This window comes from Equus caballus, chromosome 5 (assembly GCF_041296265.1).
Source record: "Equus caballus isolate H_3958 breed thoroughbred chromosome 5, TB-T2T, whole genome shotgun sequence".
NCBI classification, from domain to species: Eukaryota; Metazoa; Chordata; class Mammalia; order Perissodactyla; family Equidae; genus Equus; species Equus caballus.
This window is the reverse complement of record NC_091688.1, coordinates 65,583,377-65,602,480: the sequence shown is the minus strand read 5'-3', so window position 1 is coordinate 65,602,480 and position 19,104 is coordinate 65,583,377. Positions and strand designations below refer to the sequence as shown.

Here is a 19,104-nt window from a genome sequence, read left to right as displayed (position 1 = left end):
CTTGGGAGCAATGAGCAGGGAGTAAGCAGACATTTAGGTAGGGACTGCCAGGGATGGGCTGTAGTAAGGGTCAAAATAGAGTCCTAGGCATCCAGACAAAGAGCTCTAGTCACCCCAGAAGAATGGCAAGAGAAGCAATGAGAAACTGCAGTCCAAAAGGACGTGGAGCTGGGAACAGAAAATAAAGCAAGGAATCCAGTTACCAACATTGTCACTTACATCCTATGAGTAAAACCTAGTGAGTACACACTTAGGCTCTGGAATCCTACAACCTGGGTGTAAATCCTATCTCCACCCCTTACTATCTGCAAGATTTGGAGAAAATTACTTGGACTCTCTAAGTCTAGTTTTTCATCTAAAAAGGGGTAATACTAGCACCTAACACATATGGTAATTGTGAAGATTCAAAGAAAAATAATGAATACGGACCTCATGGTACATAGTAAGCTCTCAGTTATTACTTAGTTCCAAGCACATGTTGATGCATCAAAGAACTAGGCAAGAATCCATGTTCAAAACATTGTACAATGATAGTGCAGCAAGTACAGCAAGATTGGCCACTGTTGAAGTGTCAAACTGTTGCCCTAAGTCTTCTAAAAAGCCCTTGATTAGAGACAAGCCTGATTCAAGAGACTGAAGCAAAGCTGACGCCAAAAGCAATTGAGTGGCTTCAGCTGGGGGAAATAAAGAACTCCAGGCTCATCAGTGAACTTTCTGCCTGAGGGGCCCACCAGGTGTGTGATCCATGAATGTAAGCTGGTCTCTCTGACGTAAAAGGTAAAACACTTGAAAACCATCAGAATGAATGGTCTTTAGACAGCACAGAACACGCAATTCAGGAAAGAAAGCAGAAATAAAAAGATTTCAAGGAGGTCAGGCAGAATCAAAATTAGTGTTGAGGTTACCAATTACCAAGAGAAGAATAAGACCTTGAAGGGAAAAGGGAAGATTTTTTTTTAATGCACCTCTTTGAAATCAGAAGAAGCATAAGCCATGTCCCAGAGAATAAAGCTGAACCTTCTAGAGAGAAAATAGCATTCCATGCTTCACATAAAATGTGGAGAGTTAACATTTATTGGGAAGGAATGAAACATTTGTTACCAGCACCAAGAAGACTGGACATACGGGAGATTTGAGATTTTATTAATTAATTACTTTATTTTTTTGGTTTGGAAAATGGAATGGGAATAGCCACACACAGAACCAGTGAGGCTCCTGAGGAGATGTGCTATCTTCCTGGAGGATGTATAAGATACGTTGGAATATCGTGCAGTGTTCATTAAAGTCACCAGTTATCCCAGATTTTTACCTAATTTATGTGAATACTAATGATGCTTTCAGAAGAACTGATAGTCTGAATATTTGAGTTAAAGTCAAAAGATTTGGTGACATAGTCAAATGTTATGATTTTGGAAGATAACAACATGTAGGAAATCAAGACCCAAGCATTCATAACAAGGGGAAGGCTGAGGGTCACTCATTGGACCACGGCCTCCAACATCAGACATGGGTTCTTGGAAGGGATCAGTGCTTATGTTACCAAGAACAGGAAAAATGTGTTTAGTGGGAGCCTTGATGGCCTGATCCAGAAGATTTTTAATTAAATTTGGGAGGAATGTAGAGAAAATACCCTTATACAACTGTAAAACCAGACACTGTGGCAAACCACAAAGTTAAAAAAAAGGCAACAGTTATTCTCAGGAGAAAAATAACAGAAAGTTTGGGGAACAAAACTCCATGGCTTAGATGTATCCCTTCGCAGAGAAGGCACCATAACTACATTCATTTTCTACTGCTGCTGTAGAAAATTGCCACAAACTCAGCGGCTCAAGACAACACAGATTCAGTGTCTCACATTTATGTAGGTAGAAGTCCAACAAGGGTCTCGCTGGGCTGAGATTAAGGTGTCGGCAGGGCTGGGTTCCCTTCTGGAGGGTCCAGGGGAGAGTCTGTTTTCTTGGCTTTTCCAGCTTCTAGAGACCACCTGCACTCCTTTGCTCATGGATGCCTTCCTCCACCTTCAAAGCCAGGAACTTTCCATTTCTCTGTGTCATTCTTCCATCACCACATCTTCCTCTGACCACAGACTGGACACAGTGTCTACTTTTAAGGACCCATGTGATTAGATGAGTCACATACAGATAATCCAGTGTAATCTCTCCATCTCAAGGTCCTTAATTTAATCACATCTGTAAAGTCCCTTTTGCCACATAAAGGAAAAGGGTCCAGGGATTCGGATGTAGACATCTTTGGGGAGACATTTTATACTGCCTACCACAATAGTCACTAAGAATGTCAACTTAGAATGCCAGGGATAAATATACAGGTACCATGGAGACAGAATGTAACTCACACTTAGAATAAAGATATGCAAAGGTAAAATTTATTCAAAAGAAATACGTAACAGGATTAGAAAGGAGAGACGTATGTCCAGAAGGCATAGACTTTCTTTGTGAATTAGAAAGTAGAGACAGTGAAATATTTTTCAGTCAAGATCAAAGATCTTATAGAAAAGGTGTTGTGAGAGTATATTATAGACCTCACAACTGTTTAGAGGATATAAATGGTTTTTTGTCCAAGGCCAAATTAGGAAATCTAAATGCTCTGTGATCTTCCAAAATGGCGGAACTCAAATATGACGATATCTGCTAAAAGATGTGTCCTGCTAATTGTTGGCTTGCATTGATGAGAATTTGTTCACCCAAAAGAGTGGAAGAAGCAGTTGAGGAACTACTAGTACCGCTTCCTGGTAGGATGGATATGGCAGTGTCACATGAGAGAGAACATTCTATTAAAAACCTTTAAAAGAGGTATTGTCCCACACCTTAAGAAAAATTCAAAATATTCTTATGGAAAAAAGGGTAAGATCTTAAACCCTCTGTAAAACACAAACACACATACACACACACTGATGTTTTTAAATAAAAGCACAAATTGTTTGCAATAGGCTAGCTAGAGAAAATGGGAGACTCCTCAAATAACCAACATGGCTGTGCAAGGATTTCTCATGAGAGTTCATGAACGTTTATTTAGCCCCTATTAGACACTGGGCTGCAAATTAAGGCTGAAAAAACAAAATTGCAAAATGAAGAATGGTGTGGAGCTGTGTTAGCTGTTGTTCAAGTGGCAAAGATGTGGAGATCTTAGCTTACATTCAAGCTCAATTCTAGACAACAAGATGTCACGAGTGACAAAGAATCTAACACAATTTCAGGCTGACCAAAGACCCAAGGAGATTATAGTCCCCCTGAAACATGCTCTGAGCAGCCCACAGCAACAGTCCTGTCCTCAGAAACCCAATTTTAGCACAGTAGACAGTGATATAGGAGAGTCTCATCTTTGATGAAGCGTTTTTCATGTGAAAGAGAGTTGAAGCAGATTGGTATGCACATGATTTGACATGTTACAGGTGTTGACCAGTGTTTGGAAGGCTATTATGTAACAAGTGGACTTGTTGATTCAGGAAGATAGACTAGGAACCAGTGGGTAAAAGAAAGAAAACAGGTTTCAGCTTAGCATTTGTCAAAAATTATATTTGTCAACCTTGGGTAGTAATAAACCCCCAGATTTATCTTATGGAAGAGTTCAAACAGAAGCTGTACAGGCTCTATGAGTGATGCTTTCTGGAGAGTTTCTACTTAAAGGAAAAGTCAAGTGAAAAGACCTCTGGGGCCTCTCCAACTTTCTGACTCTGACTTTCAGACCAAGTCCATGAGGCAAAGGGAAGGTGTAGTGAGACACTCAGCTCAATTTGTATTGAGAACCACAACTTAGCCTTTCAGCTATCCTCTATAATCTCTCTTTACCAAAAAGTACTTCTCACCAGCTATGTTCTCAGTCTTCACTTCTGGTTTCCAAGAGTCAGACTCAGACTTAAATAACTCCTTTTTCTAGAGTTTAATTGGTTCCCATCATAGCTTTTCTGCTACAATAATCCAGGAGGCTTTCTTTTCTTTTCTTCTTTTTTTTCTGGTTGGCTTTTTTGTTTGTTTGTTTCTTGGTTAGTATTAACTTCTACAGGCCTGACAACTTGTGATCATTAGGGTGATGCTTTCATCTGTTTCTCTGAGATGAAGATTGTGCCTCCTTGGACAAATACCTTGAGCCTAACTTGTAATTTTTCAATTGCCGATAGTTGCAGTCTCCTGCTGTTTGCTGTGTTACATTAAAACATCCTGTTCATATTTCACCAGTTGACTTCATATGTTAATCCATTGACAGGCAGCATTCACTTAAACAAGGATATCTGTGATGCTCCAGAGCATTTGCGGTCCTAGACACATGATTTCACTCATTTGGCTCTTATATCTCTATTGCTGAAAATGAATGGCACCACTCAATCCAAGTTTTTAATTTCTTTGTTAGTAGCTTGAACACCAGTCTCATTTCCATTGCTGAGCGCTACATACATAACAGTAATGAAAAATAAATACTTGGAAGGGCACTTGATGTTACTTTTGTTCAACTCCTAAGGGTGGGAAGGAAATGCTCTTTAAACAGAACCAGTAGGAGCCTCCCAGAGGTAATTTTAAAAGGAAAATATTAGGAATACAGAAGATAGAAAGTGGCAATTTGTAAGCATTACAAATATGCTGGGAAGTCCTCCTGGGGGAAAAAGGCTCATTTTGTCAGCTAGAGGAGCAAACCCCAGAGTTGCTCCCAGTTGTGAAATTTCTCCTGATTCAGCAGGACAATGTCACACTGTTCAGTCATGCTAATAGCCATTGCTTTCCAGTTCCAATCCTGTTTTCCCATCATTCTTAACATAACTTTAATTTAGAATTGATAGAAAAAGCCCACCGACTTCTAACACATCAGGGGGGTCAAGCTTATGCTTACACCACGGAAAGTGTTGTAACTCTTCACACCACTAATGGCTCCATTTGGAGCAACCATAAGAGGCAAAGCCTGATTGAGCAACTTGAAAGGAGTGAGTTGTTCCGAATGCCCTTCACAGTAGGATTATATCCTAAATACATTCAAAACCTGAGGCTCTTGAATAGCTGAAGCTTGGCAGAGGATAAATACAGATAGTGGACATTCTAACAGCAATTCCAGGCTACTTCTGCCATTCCGCAGTTTGCTTACTACTGAGCTGTCCTGTGCTCAGCTCAGAGAGGGGCCTCAGCTCTCACCTGGATGGGCAACTTTCCATATTTCTTGGCAATCATTGCTGATTTTCTCCCTTTGTTTGAACAAGAGAATATTGAGAATGACAAGTATGCCCAAACTCTACCATTTCACACCATAGAACCATCCAAGTTTAACAGTGAAATGTGTGTGAAATGCTGAAGGTCATAGAAAAATGCAGACACATTCTATCTGTTAGTAGCCCAGAATAAAAGCAGCAGCCTGGCCCTACCCAATCATCCTAAGGTGATCAGGAGGCCAAGGAGAAATACAGTACATGAAGCCCTTTCCTTACTTTAGACAGTACATAGCGTTTCACCCTGAGCCACTCTTTGCACACTAGTGAGTGTTTGTGTGTGACTGTGTGTGTATGTGTGAAAGAGAGAGAATGAATCTCAAAATCTTCCAAAGCTGCAGATATACAGATAATGTCTAAGTATGAACATCTGCCCCATTGAAAAAGGGCCATGCCACTTGAAACTTTTAGGAGAAAAATTTTCATTTAAGCAAAGGACCGGTCCTCAGGCACCATCAGAACAGAATTCTGGGGTAGAAGAGCCACAGATAGACCAGAGTGGGAGGGTTCCTGAGAACTGAATTCTAGGAGTCAACACAGCGAAGTCAGGAATCTTGATTCCGGGTGTGACTGCTACCTCCTCTCCAAGGAAGGTTTGCCCAACGCCCTGGGCCGCCTCTGTGCGTCTGCTCCTCTGAAATCCTAGAGAGAGCTGGGACGTGCTAAGGCTCATTTGGGGCTAAAATTCCATGATCCTGAAATCTCCAAATGGTCTCAACTCTTTGCATATGGACTGGTTTCTGAGGAATAATAATAATTATTTTAAAATAATAAAAATTATTATTTATTGTGCACTTTCTTTGTGTCAGAAACATGTATGCATTATCTCATTCTACAAGAGAAGTAGGATTATTTTCCTCATTTTGTAGATGGCAAAACTGACGTTTAAAGAAGGTAATTCCCCCAACTGAAACACCTGACAAGTGGCAAGCCAGTTATTAGTGACATTTATTGTTGATTGAGTTTGCTGTGGCATTTTATAGGATTTTGTCGTTTTTACTTTGCAGATGGAGACAGAGGCTTTGGTGACTTATTCCAGGGGTCAGCAAACTTTTTCTGTTTGGGGCCAGATAGCGATTATTTTAGACTTCCTAGGCCATACAGTCTCTGTTGCAACTTCTCAGCTCTGCTGTCATAGCCCGAAATCAGCCATAGATGACGCTTAAATGAATGAATGTCTGTGTTCCAATAAAATTTTATTTATGGATGCCAAAATTTGAGTTTCATATAATTTTCACAAGTCATGATATATTATTCTTCTTCCGATTTTGTTTCAATCACTTAAAAATGTAAAAACAACTCTTAGCTCATGGGCCACAGAAAGAGGCTGGATTTGGTCTGCGGACCATCATTTGATTTATTCCAAACTCACACGGTAGTTAGAAATGAAGAAACGGGACCTGTTAAAAAAAAAAAGAAAATGGAGAATATTAAGCAAGAAGCAGGAGAGAACGTTAAAAAAAAACCCAAAACCACACATTTCATTAAAGTGTGCCCTCCATCTTGATGTGGGTATCTAACTGATTGATATTTACCAGACACTAATTGACTTAAGAAAAATGTTAGGATTTCCAAAAGCGTGAAGACTTGGGCCATATAATTTCCAGGACACGATCACATTCACAGTTGGTGCCAATTGTTTAAAGGCTTATGAGCCGGCCAAGTAGATTTAGCATCAATTTAGTACAATCAGCAACTAATGAAAGAGAAGTCTGGGTGGCCATAAGACAATCAGGATTGCTCATGTTGGTGTGAGGAATCATTCTGCAGGAACAACCCGTCACCTTGAGTATCAGCAACAAGCTCTACTGAGGGAGAATTACAGTAATGATATCAGCTACAACGCCAAGGGCACAGGGAAAAACAATACATACAGAACCTATTGAGACTTTATTTTTTTGCTATAGACTTTGATATCAGAGGTGATTATTCTGAATAAAATGCATGCCGGTGCTATGAGCCTCCTCTGCCTTTTCTGTCCCAATGCTCCCTTGAGTGTGACTGAGTCTGTTGAACCCAGGACGTTCTGGATCATGTGGCGCTACCTACAGGCGTAGAATAATGTCATGACCTGTATCTATTTAAGTGCTATATGCTTTTCATCCCATCTTTGTTAAGTTTCCTGTTTTTAAAAATTATAGTCAACCTTCAGTTATCCATTGCTGCAAGGTGAAGAGAAGAGGCATGCGTAAATACAGAGCCATTGGTGTCTTGATGTAAGTTCCATTAAAGTTGGATTTCATCTAAAACAGGCACACACACACACACAAATTCAGATCCACACACAGTTCATCTGCTCTGGGTCCAACCTCAATCCCCAACTCCTCCTCACAGTTAGCAGTCAAGATCATCCAGACATCGCTGGATATTTTAAAACAGGAACAATTGCTGAGATACATTTTTAATAATATTCTGCAAAAGTGTAGGATTCATATTATGTGTAGCAGTTATTTCTTATAAGTTACAGCTCTTTTGGGGAAATGGGCATATGTCTCAGAGATAAAACACTTCAAAAATAATGAAATATTGATGTATTATTTTTAGGGATCACTTTTAGACCTCGTTAGCTAGTGTTATTGACCCTATGGATGTAGTCCTATGTTAATCTGTATTCTTCATCATGAAAATCAATAATATGGACAACCACATTGTTCACATGGATTTGGGTGCAAAAAGACAGTTTGAGAGCTCACAGAAGGGCTTATTATGAGGATAATTTGGCAACTTATTCGTAATATAATGTCAGAGGTGACAATCACTGCATTTTCCATGATTTTGCTGGCCCAGCTTTTACTAGTGCCCACGTGGAAGAGATTTGGAAGTATTATGAGGTCTTTCTTGAGATATCGTACCCCTGTTCTTTCTTATTAAGATGAAAATTAAAATGGCTGATATTGCACCAAGGATGCTAAACTACATATATACATATAGATATAATGTATGAATTCTATCTGATTACATCAGGCCGCGACATTTCTGAAGTCACGGTTTTACTAAAGACTGTCCAGAGTCTTGGGATGGAGGAGTTTGTGCTTCACCTACTGAGAGGCCCATCTGATAAAACATGGTTAAGTCAACCATGTTCCGTATGTTCCTTCATCTACAACAAATGGAATCAGATCACAGCCATTCATTCACTCATTTACTCATTCATTTATTCATGTTATCATCTGTTTAGAAAATATCAAATTTCTATGTGCCAGGAATTGCACTAAACTATTTTAGCACCAAAAGATGAATAAAATGTGATCCTTGCCCTCTGAGGGTTGACAGTTCAAGCTGGGTCTCAAATCTGACAGCACCTCACTCTTGTTGGAATCTGAGAAGACCACCTTCCAGTACCACTTTTCTAGCTCTCTCTTCTGGTCTTAGGAATCTCTGCTCTGACCTATAACCTTAGAATGATATCTGAGATAGAGTCTTAAAGATATTCGAGTTTAGCACTTATTTTAAGTCATAGATTAAAATTGTTCAATCTTTGAAATTTTTTAGAGCTTTGCTTAGCTCTCTTTATTGCATTTAGTAATGATGCTGGTGGCTGCTATTAAGTGCTCGCCATGTGCCAGGAACTGTGCCAAGCCATTTACACTGCTTTGTTGAATCTGCATAAAATCCCATTAGCAGTTATGCCCACTTTATAGATAAATGAAGTGAGGCTCAGAGAGGCTAAGGAACCTGCACGTGGGCAGCTAGAGCCTTGCAACTTAAAAGTGTGATCTTTCAACCAGTAGCATCAGCCTCACTTGGGAGTTTGTTAGAAGCACAGAGTATCATTCCAGACTTACTGGTCTGCATTTTAACAAGATCTCCAGGTGATTCATATTCATGTTAAAGTTTGAGAATCAGAGCATGAGATAGTAAATGTGGATTTTAACCTAGGATAGAGCAACTCCAAAGCTCAAGTTTTTTGTTTATTTTTATCACTCAGTGTTCGTAGAATAATGGTGGCTAGGAAATCAAGGACATACATATACCTAGGAAAAATTCATATAAGGGGCAGGAACTCATATAGTAGCTCATGTCATCAGTTTTTACCAGCATGTATTCTACAAATCTAAATCGTATTAAAATAAGGAGAATCATGAAAACTTAAACAAGTAGCCTATTTGTTTTCTTTAATCCATATAATTTAAGTGTTTAATATTTGATAGGTTAATAATAAATATTTTAATACAGTATATTGCATTCAGTTAGGAATATATCAAAGGGAAATACAAAGTGAGTTCCAAAAGATAAACTTTTATTGGGCACGTGAAATAGAACATAAAATTTGATGGCAATTACCATTGAATCTGTTCATGTTTGGAAACGTATTGAAAGAGAAACTCATAACTCAGTTAATTGTTATGAATTATTAATTGCTCATTTGAAAAGCGATGAGCAGAACTGCACTTGTTGAAAAACTTTCTTTCTCAGTGGCTTTAACCTTTGTGTCATTGGTTTTATGAGAACAAAAGGGAAAGAATGACAGCAAGATTCTAATCGTCCAAAACCAGAAGGTGACAAGACAGTGAACATCTCAGTAACTATATAAAGGTTAATTGAGATTGAAATGAAATAGTCATCGCTGGCTTCACTCCAGCGTACTTAAGCGTGATTCTCTGGGGACGGGCCCAGGCATCTGCATTTCACAAAACTCTCTCGACAATCATAATACACAGCCAAGATTGAGGACTACATTTTCAATAATTATACTTCATCTGAGAAATTTAATGCAGCCGTGAATTTGACTCAGGATATTGTGAACCCCAAGTGAGATGTAAGCTGGGCTCCGGTTTGCCCCTCCTCGTTAGAATTTGAGGTAAGAGGGCCCACAACTAACGGCAGGAACGTTGCACACTGTGGGCAGCTTTATAAAGAGGAATTCCCTAGATGGCAAGAGATTTCTGATCCAAACAAGCTAAAATCAAGAGTATGTCTGGATTTAAAGATACCTGATGAAAATAGCCCCTTCCTTCTCAAAATCAATGCTATGAGTTTCTTCCATCGGATGAAAAAACAAACCTTCAAAAGTGGAAGCTTTTTTTATTAACTAAATCCAGGGATTTATTGTTTAGTGTCAGCAGCGTAACTGCTTTGTAATTGATTTTTCTGAAGAGAACTGAAAACTTAAGCCACCTTAATTTCCTTTATCTTGACACACATGATTAGCATTACTCGGAAATATATTTTACCAGGCTCCCAATTACCATTTTTTAAAATCCACTTCCTCATTGCATGCTCGCCTTGCTAAAATATTTCTAAGACAGAGAGAAAGCAAGTATATAAAGATAAAAATAGGGCTGCTTTATTCCTGTTAATAGCTTTATCTTCTTTCTTCAAAAACTTCTGTTTACCTTCAGTTGATATTTTTAAAAATGAATGGGATTATTAAAATACATTAATATCAGTCAATTTCTAAAATAGGGATAAAGAAGTAAGAACATTATGGGCAATGACAGAAATTTTAAAATAATGAAACAAAATGTAATATTTGCCACTTAGACTCAATCAAATATTCCATATGTAATGGTTACAGTCCTGCACTGTTTGTTACCCAACTTAGCCTCAGTTTGCTCACGTAAAATTAAAATAAGAATTGGACCCACCTCACTGTCTGTGAGAATTAAATAATATAATGATATTTAACCCAGTTTCTGTCACACAGTAAGGGCATACAGTGAGATAATTAAACTATAAGTGATGATACTTGCCCTCCAAGTTTCATTGACAATGGTGGAGACTGGATCAACGAATTTACGAAAGTAATCAAGTTACAAGTGACATGACACAATGAAAGCTGTGAAAGTTATGGCTCCTTCCGGAAAAAAAGAAGGCTAATAAATGAATGGGGTTTAACACTTACTGTGTCACTTTTTGTGATTATTTCAAGTTATAATTGCCATCTGTAAATGCAAAATTTTAGTTAAGATTTGGTCTAAAATCAGTGCCTTTTAGTTTTGCAGCTTCCAAATAGGGAAATAAAGCCCGTAATAAACTTTTATCCATTAAATTCACCCTAACCTTAGAAGCACGTCTTCATCAATTTTAGGATCATCCTAAATCCTGGAAATTACCCTGTAATGCTAAAATGCCTGCCCAGTAGCTGCGTCTAGAATTGTGGTGACCTCTTAACAAACCAAAAGCTAGACTGGGTCCTGTGCCTGGACATAAACTAATTTCTCAGGAATGATGACTGGTCAGTTACAGTCCATTGAGTCACCATCAGACCAATTGGATGCTAGACTACTTTCAACTTAGTGACTGTTGACACCCTTAGGGACTTATACGTCAGAAATGCATTCAACTCTCGCTCTCTCTCTTTTTTTTTTTCCAGAATTCCTCAGGAGACTTTCCACAGGGTTATTTGGCTTATCCTTAGCAACTTCATGATATGGGCTATTTTTCAGCAGGTTTAAGATTTCTCTCCTTACACAAAAAAGATACTCAAATTGAGACTCTTACTTTGAGGAGAATAAGGATGTTTATTTCTGTAGGAGATTAAAAAAATAATGACACGAGTAACAATTTCACCACGTGTCACACTGCCCTTGAAGAAGCAAGCCTTCATTTTTGTGGTGAACCAACAGGCATTGAGGAACAGAGGATAAGTTAATACTTTCACAGCCTTAACCATGTCACTATAAAATGCGAAAATGAGAGGGGTTGGCCTGGTGGCACAGTGGTTAAGTTCGCGTGCTCTGCTTCGGCCGCCTGGGGTTCTCTGGTTCAGATCCCAGGCATGGACCTATGCACCACTTGTCAAGCCATGCTGTGGCAGGCATCCCACATATAAAGTAGAGGAAGATGGGCACAGATATTAGCTCAGGGCCAATCTTCCTCAAAAAAATAAAAAGTGAAAATGAGAAGGAAATATAACCTCCAAAGAGTAAGGAGAATGTGAGAGAGGTATGACTGTCACTAGCAGCAGACATACAGGGGACTCATTGTCAGGGTCAGCCAACCTTAGTTTAGTCTGTGCATTGGAATTCTGCTGTCCCGCTGCACACTATACTGGCGTATTACTTTACATTTTAACATGAATGTCCTAGTTGCTGCAACTGTATATTGAATGAAGAATCCTCAGAGGAGAGGGAAATGGTATGAGAAGTACTACTTTGAAGGAGCCCAGCGGGAGGAGAGACCCTGGGTTGAAGGATTCATTAATAAATAACCAAAACATTTCTTGACCATTTGCTGTGAACTCTGCAACATGAGTTAAAAGAGAAAAAGAAAATGTTTAATACAGCCTCTGCCCTCAACGAGGTTACCAAACTTAGGAAGGTGGGAATAAAGCTCATAAAATCATAGATTGAAACATAGTTTCCTGTCCAGAGTACTTGGGGTCCTCCTAATGGCTCTGGTTGTAAAAGGAAGCTGGAAACTATTGTGTGTCGACTCTGGCTGAGTAGCTCTTGTATAGTGGTTAGAATCCTGGCTCTGCCTCTTACTGTGTGTCTTGTTGAGCAGATTTTATAACCTCTCTAACCTAAGATTCCAGTTTTCTAAAAAAGAGATGGCTCCATGTCATAGAGTAGTGAGGGAATTAAATGAAATGCTGTAAACTACTGAGCACAATTCCTGGGGCATCACAAGCTCTATAATTGATCACGGTTATTGATATTGCCCTTCTATAAGCAAACGCCAGTAGGTAACAGAAAGCCTTGATGAAGAGCTTGAAAGGATTTGCAACTGTCAATGAGTCATTAAACCTGTAAATGGAGATCCCAATCAGAAATGTTGGTTTTTAAGCAATATTTGACAAGACAACTAATTATGTGTGTCCAGAAGCCATCAGGGGAAGGTGGAAAGTCTCTGGTGGTGGATAGAGACCTTAATATGAATTCCCTGATGTTCTGAAATTCAATGAGCGATGAAGCATAGGTAAGATAAGGAATTTAAAGTCCTTCCTATACTCAGAAGGTACCTGACATCACAGATCTGCTCCCCTGGTCCGAGGGAGGTGACTAACATCTGAGGAGTGCCAGAGTCTCCGGTCCTCTGGGAGAGAGGATGGAACTTCCTTTCACTGTGACTCATTTCCCTGCCACTAGTTTATTGTCTCAAAACAATGGTTAGTGTTAGCCATTTATGTGGTAGAAGAAAGGGTTCTCTGGCATCCAATTTCAGGTTAGAATTTTATTATTTTGTACAACAGCACAGTCAATCTCAAGTCTGTTAATAAATCTGAAGGTAAATGTAGTCTTTTATTTCTCTTTAATCAAGAAGGCAAGGTACTACCTGTTCCCAGCTCCAAATTTAACATTAGTACAGAAAATAACATTCCTTTAGAGCATTGATTTCTGTCTAAAACTTCACCCAGAAACTGACAGTCAAAAAGGACACTGCAAACACATTTCTTTTCAAGAGAAGACAGGAGTTCACTGGGGATCTTTTCTTTCCCTCAGCTGGTACCTAGTTTCCAGCAACAAGAGTATGCATTACTCACTGCAGAGTGTTTGAAAACACAACTAGTGATCATGACTAAAATCCCCAGGTGGGCTTTTCAGTCCAGCATAAGTCCAATTCTTTTCCTCCAATTTACTGAGGATTTTCCTGCTGACTTTGTCTCTCCTTTCAAACTGCCATGCCTTTAATAAATAGGAAAGATGAATATCGTTTAGGGAAATATACTGGAGTCTTACAAATAAATACATCCACTTTCTAATCACTTCATAAATTAAATTGCATTCCAAAATATTTCAGTAATAAACATGTCATGTGCCATAAGTCTGCTTGGACATTTCACACATATTATTTTATTTACTCTCCCTAATAACCTTGCAAGGAAGTGCTAGTATACCCATCTTACAGATGAGGAAACTAAGGCTCAGAGAGTCTAATTTGTTCAAAACAAACAACTAGTCAGTGATAGAGCTGTTATAAAACCAAGATATAGATCTGACTCCTTGCCCCGTATGCCACACAAACCCATCGTGATGAGTCCGAAATAGATGTATTTTTAATCCGAATCCTCCTTGCGAGCCAGGAGGGTAATAGGAGCTTGCAGTGTTCTAGTCTTGGACTACAGCCCAGCTCCAGGATCAGTTTGCTTTCAGTGAGGTGGAAACAAGCCTCAGTACTCATTCATAGGAATTCCATGAGCACAAACACCACCACACAACAGAGATAGAGCCTTCTGGATACAAACACGCATCGACTGACAAAAGTTACCAACTCTCTCTCACTATCACTTTATCATCTGCCAACAGGAGCAAATGTTTATTCACTGCCCTCTATGTGCAGTGAATTTATTTCTCAGACTCAACAACTAGTCCGCCCATGCTCACCTGGAACAAGCAGGTGCTGCTCTCAGGTTCCCAGCTCACAAGTTTGATACTTCGATGCATGCAGAGGAGAGGCACTGCTGTAATGTATGAACACTGTGGAGAGACAGCATCTGCATATTCACATGGGCCTAGGATGTTAAGAGAAAGAACGGGCTGTCATTCAAAAGATGCCAATCATGCAATTCAAGCCAAAAATGCTGTGTCTTTTCCCACCGAAAAATCACCCAGACTAGTCATGAAAATATTTTCTGACCAATTCCTCAAGCCTGTCAAAAATTCAAATAAATAGACATCAAACTGTGGCCCAATTAGTAGACCCTATGTCACTTCAAAATACCCCAAAGAAGGAAACAGCGTACATAAACAGCTACCACTTGTTTAGTCACTGGATCATATATGACAAAAGAGATTGTCGTGTTCCAATATCATCACCCTGGCAAGCACTTTGCATCGTCTTATTTAATCTTCACAGCATCCGTAAGATATTGCTTTCTGCGCTTTACAGATAAGGAAACGACGACATGGAGTGGTGAAATGAATTATCTAAGGTCACAAAATTAGAAGAGAGAAGAATGAGGTTCAAACCCAGCTCACACCAATGTATATTCATTGTTCAGGTGCTGTACACAGAGCGGTGAGCTGCAGCAGCTCAGTGGTGAGTCTTATTGGGAAGCCAGGGAGAGAAGGGAGATGTAATGAGGAAGACTCGAACATCAGACACTTGCATGATGATTTTTGGAAGCCAGTATACTAAGTCGTTATTCACAGTGTTGTCCATTAGCCTAGTGTGGCAGTTCCCAGGATCAAATGAAACGGAATGTTGGATGCTGGAAACAGGAAAGTACCCATCTTCTCTAAAGCAACAGGCTTATTCTTCAACAGCTGTGTTAATGCTTGTGAAAAGTAATGCATGCCTGATTCACGCTAGGGCCCAATATTCTCAGCCAGGCAGGCAACTACAAAGTTGCTGTGCCGTGCAGCGGTGTGGTGAAATGGAGAGTAACTGCTGTTGCGCTGCAGCCATTCCTGTAAAATGAGGTGACAGCACTGGATGGCGGGGCAAGGACAATCCGTGGACAAGCCTTTATTACAGTCGCAACTCTCCTGATGTCATGTCAATACTACATGTTCAGGCTCCCTCTGTTGCCCTGGAGACAGGAATGGCAGGAATTCTCTTCATCATCTAATCATTAGCTGCTGATGGCAGACACACTGTCTCAGCTCTCGTGTCCTGTGCCCGTCATCCTTTCTGGAAGAGTGTATGAGGAGAAGTGAAGATGGCTACCTATAGTAGCTGCAAATGCTATAAATAGAATCTTTGAAAACATGGGTAAGTGTCACAGAACAGTCCCCAGTGAGGTTCACTTTCTGGAAAGATGCACCCATTTCTAGAAGGGATAAGAATATTCCCCAGGCCATAACCCAGTGACCCATCATAATGGGAGACAGATCATTTCCTCTTAAAATCTGAAACCATCTTCTGAACAGGGAGATGAGCAATGAAGGACAAAGGAAATGAAACAGGGTGGCGGAAGGCATCCTGGAATCACTTGAAGCTTTAATTGGAGTGAATGGATCTGCTTACAGTAAGTAGTAAGGCAATAGGGTGGCCCACAGGAAGCCTTGATGCCCTCTGTGGGCTGGTCTGTTAGGTCATAGGTTCACTTGGCTGTGAGCTTCCTGGGTTTAACAAAGTGAAAACACCACTATCCCCGCTTTCAAACTTTAGGAGAGTGGGATTCGGACACAATGGGCACAAGCAAGTTCTCCCTCACCCAGACTGGCTTTGGAATCTGTTGTAGGTCCACGTCTAATCCGGGGGACCCTGATAGCATAGGATCACTCTCGGTCAAGTGAATCAGCCAAACCTGTCTGAGAGCTCCCACCAGAAGCAAGTGGACCCACCAAGGGGCCCAGCCCACTTGCTTACTGGGATGCCTAGCTGGATTCTGGAATAGCCTTTGATGTGGCTGAAGATACCACACTGCTCTTCCTTTAATCCTTACTCCCAAAATTGATTCAAGTATCTGGTACAACCAGGAAACCCTATCATCCAGAGTTAGAGGTTTCATTTGATTTTATATTGATCTGCAAATACCTTTGTCTGGCTACACATTGCAACGCTGTTGCTTACATACATGATGCAAGACTTTAGTGCCCCAGTTGGATGACATTTGTGCTCTGATGTACCCATTAGCTGTCAGAAACTCTACCATGACACCATTCTCCGTAAGCCCACACTGGAATGCTAGGTCTCAGGTCCATGGAATTACACATTTGGAGTATTGTGTCATATAACTCAATGTACAGATGAATTAATAATTCTTCTGCAGAAATTCTACATACAACACCATCCATACATTTAAGAAATGACTTCCTTTTTGTTCTGTCATGAATCTAATTACTGGCACATCTAAGTTATATTATTTGAAGAAAATACAAATCTCAAGCCTTAGGCTTGTGTGGCTATCGTAATCCTTTTTGTGCTGCTTTAGATGTGTCCACATAGAATTGTTCTAGCATTTTCTCCTCCATTAGAAAAGCGTTCTTGGAGAGAAATAAAGGCCAGCAGGCAGCATCCAAATTGGAAGTAAACACCATACACCTATCACTCAGCTTATTTTCCAATGTGAATTTCTGGTTCTTTTGGTACCAAATTCCCAATCCAAGACTTTAACTACAAAGAGCAGCACATATTCGGAAAAGTCTGGAAGCAACGTGTTCTAATTCCATTTGCACATTTCACACTTACCCCTGTGCCTGGCACTCCACTCTCAGTGCTGTAGAGACATAGATATGAGCTCTCATCTAAAGTGGTTACATTGAATGTGCTATGCTCAACTAACAGACAACTTGGCAATATTGTTTTGTGTCGTGTTTAATTATGACGTACATGTGTCTATCAGATATTCATGTAATGTTCTAAAAGGCAAATAGGTATTTTGCTTTGGGGTTTATCTAACAATAATTTATTTTTTATTAAGTTTTTTGTAAGAAGAAAATTGCAGCATTCTTTTATAAATATTACAGTCTGGATCATACATAAGCTGCCAGAGTAAATTATTTATATAGTAGACTTATGAGTTCATAGTGAGAGGATGTGTTCACCTCCTAAAGTATTAGAAAATTATGATTCTAATAGTTTGCTGTAATATCTAAGAAGCAGAACATTCATGTCTTGGCTTTTTTTGTTATGAGTAGTGTAAGGGAATTTTTCTGAAGACTTTTTTTTTTTCATTTATATGTCCCAGACTCATTAGTTAGAGATATGAGAAAATGAGCCCATCCTCAGGACGGTATGTTTTTATCCAGAATATTCGAGGAAAAGGCTCAGTTTCCCATTAAAAGTTCATCTCATTTGCTTTAATAGCCCAAATGCAGATATATTCAATTCCGACATGTTCTCATCTTAAAGTTTGGGAGTGTTATCCACCATATGTCTAATGTCAAATATTAAAAAACACAGCACAATAAAAAACTAGTTCAAATCCCCTTACTTTCAATCTATTAGTCAGATTAATGGAGATGACACATTAGTTGCACTGCTACCACTCTCTTGCGGCAATCTGCTAAAATTAGGAGCTGCCAATCTGGGGGAAGCGAAAGAACTCTCTATCATTTTAAATTTAACTTCAGCCTACTCTGAAGCCATTAGAGACGATTAAAGGAGATCTCTAGCCATTATATTCAGCCCAGTAGTCTTAAAGTTCAAAAGGTAAAAAGTACTTTTGCCATAAAGAAACTGAGAGGCAAAATTATTTTCAATGAAGTTCCAATTTCAGTGAAAATAAAGTAGGTAATTACATTGGTTATTACCGAGGTCACTGCCTTCATTGACTACCTGGCTTAAAACTAAAAACTAGGTCTCATTTGTGACATGGACAAAAATGAGCAAAGTGTCCACAGCTTCCTTTTTAAAGACCTGCAAATTCAGTTAATTCACATATTAACAGTCTTCATGAAACAATTACTGAAAAACTTGCCTGATGGCCTTTTTGAAGCTGAACAACCCAGGAAGTAAATAAGCATGTAATGTCTTACCATTGTCATTGCTATAGTTACAGTTTTCCATATGCTTGATCCTTGCGTAATATTTTTACAGGCCGAAAACTAGTGGGTCAAATGTATCATTTCAATTTCCATGGTTTTTCTACATATGGAATTGTATTTGTTGGATGTAAACTTCATTTTCAAGTTGGAAATGTTGTAGTTTAATTTTTCTCTAATTTTTTTTCTACTTCTCACAATCAGACAGCATCAAAACAGTTTAGGAAGTTGGACGAATGCTATTTTAAAGTCTTTTTCAGTGCATGTTCTTCATTTTATTTATTTATTATTAATCTCTTTTACCTCTGAAAAGTATAATTTTTGGATTTTTATATAGCATTGGTTTGCACTGTCTGTTACTACCTGAAGTGTATCAAGGAGAAAAAAGAGAAATTCGTTGTTTTTTTCTTTGGCAACTTTGCAAAGACTTAGAAACAGTGTTCAAGAAGAGAGAAATAGAAATTGCACTAATTTAGTTTGAGTTGTAAACCTAGGAGAACTTTCTTCCTTTATCCTTTGTAAAACGCAGGGTCTGCTGTGCTGTCTTTTGTTTTCCTACCGCGGAGGCCACTAGCTTCAGTT

The 19,104-nt window shown here is 39.3% G+C and overlaps 1 protein-coding gene and 1 long non-coding RNA gene across 14 annotated transcripts in view; one reads left to right on the top strand and one right to left on the bottom strand.

Moving 5' to 3' along the window:
* Nucleotides 1-19,104, top strand: part of NTNG1 (netrin G1) — a 310,207-nt gene that overhangs the window by 268,557 nt on the left and 22,546 nt on the right. The gene's annotated exons all lie outside the window — the stretch shown is intronic.
* LOC111773570 (uncharacterized) lies at nucleotides 6,386-14,603 on the bottom strand. Its single transcript, XR_002808182.2, has 2 exons — nucleotides 14,476-14,603; nucleotides 6,386-6,606 (listed from the first exon to the last, which is right to left on the bottom strand). It is a non-coding gene; the product is annotated as an uncharacterized lncRNA (long non-coding RNA).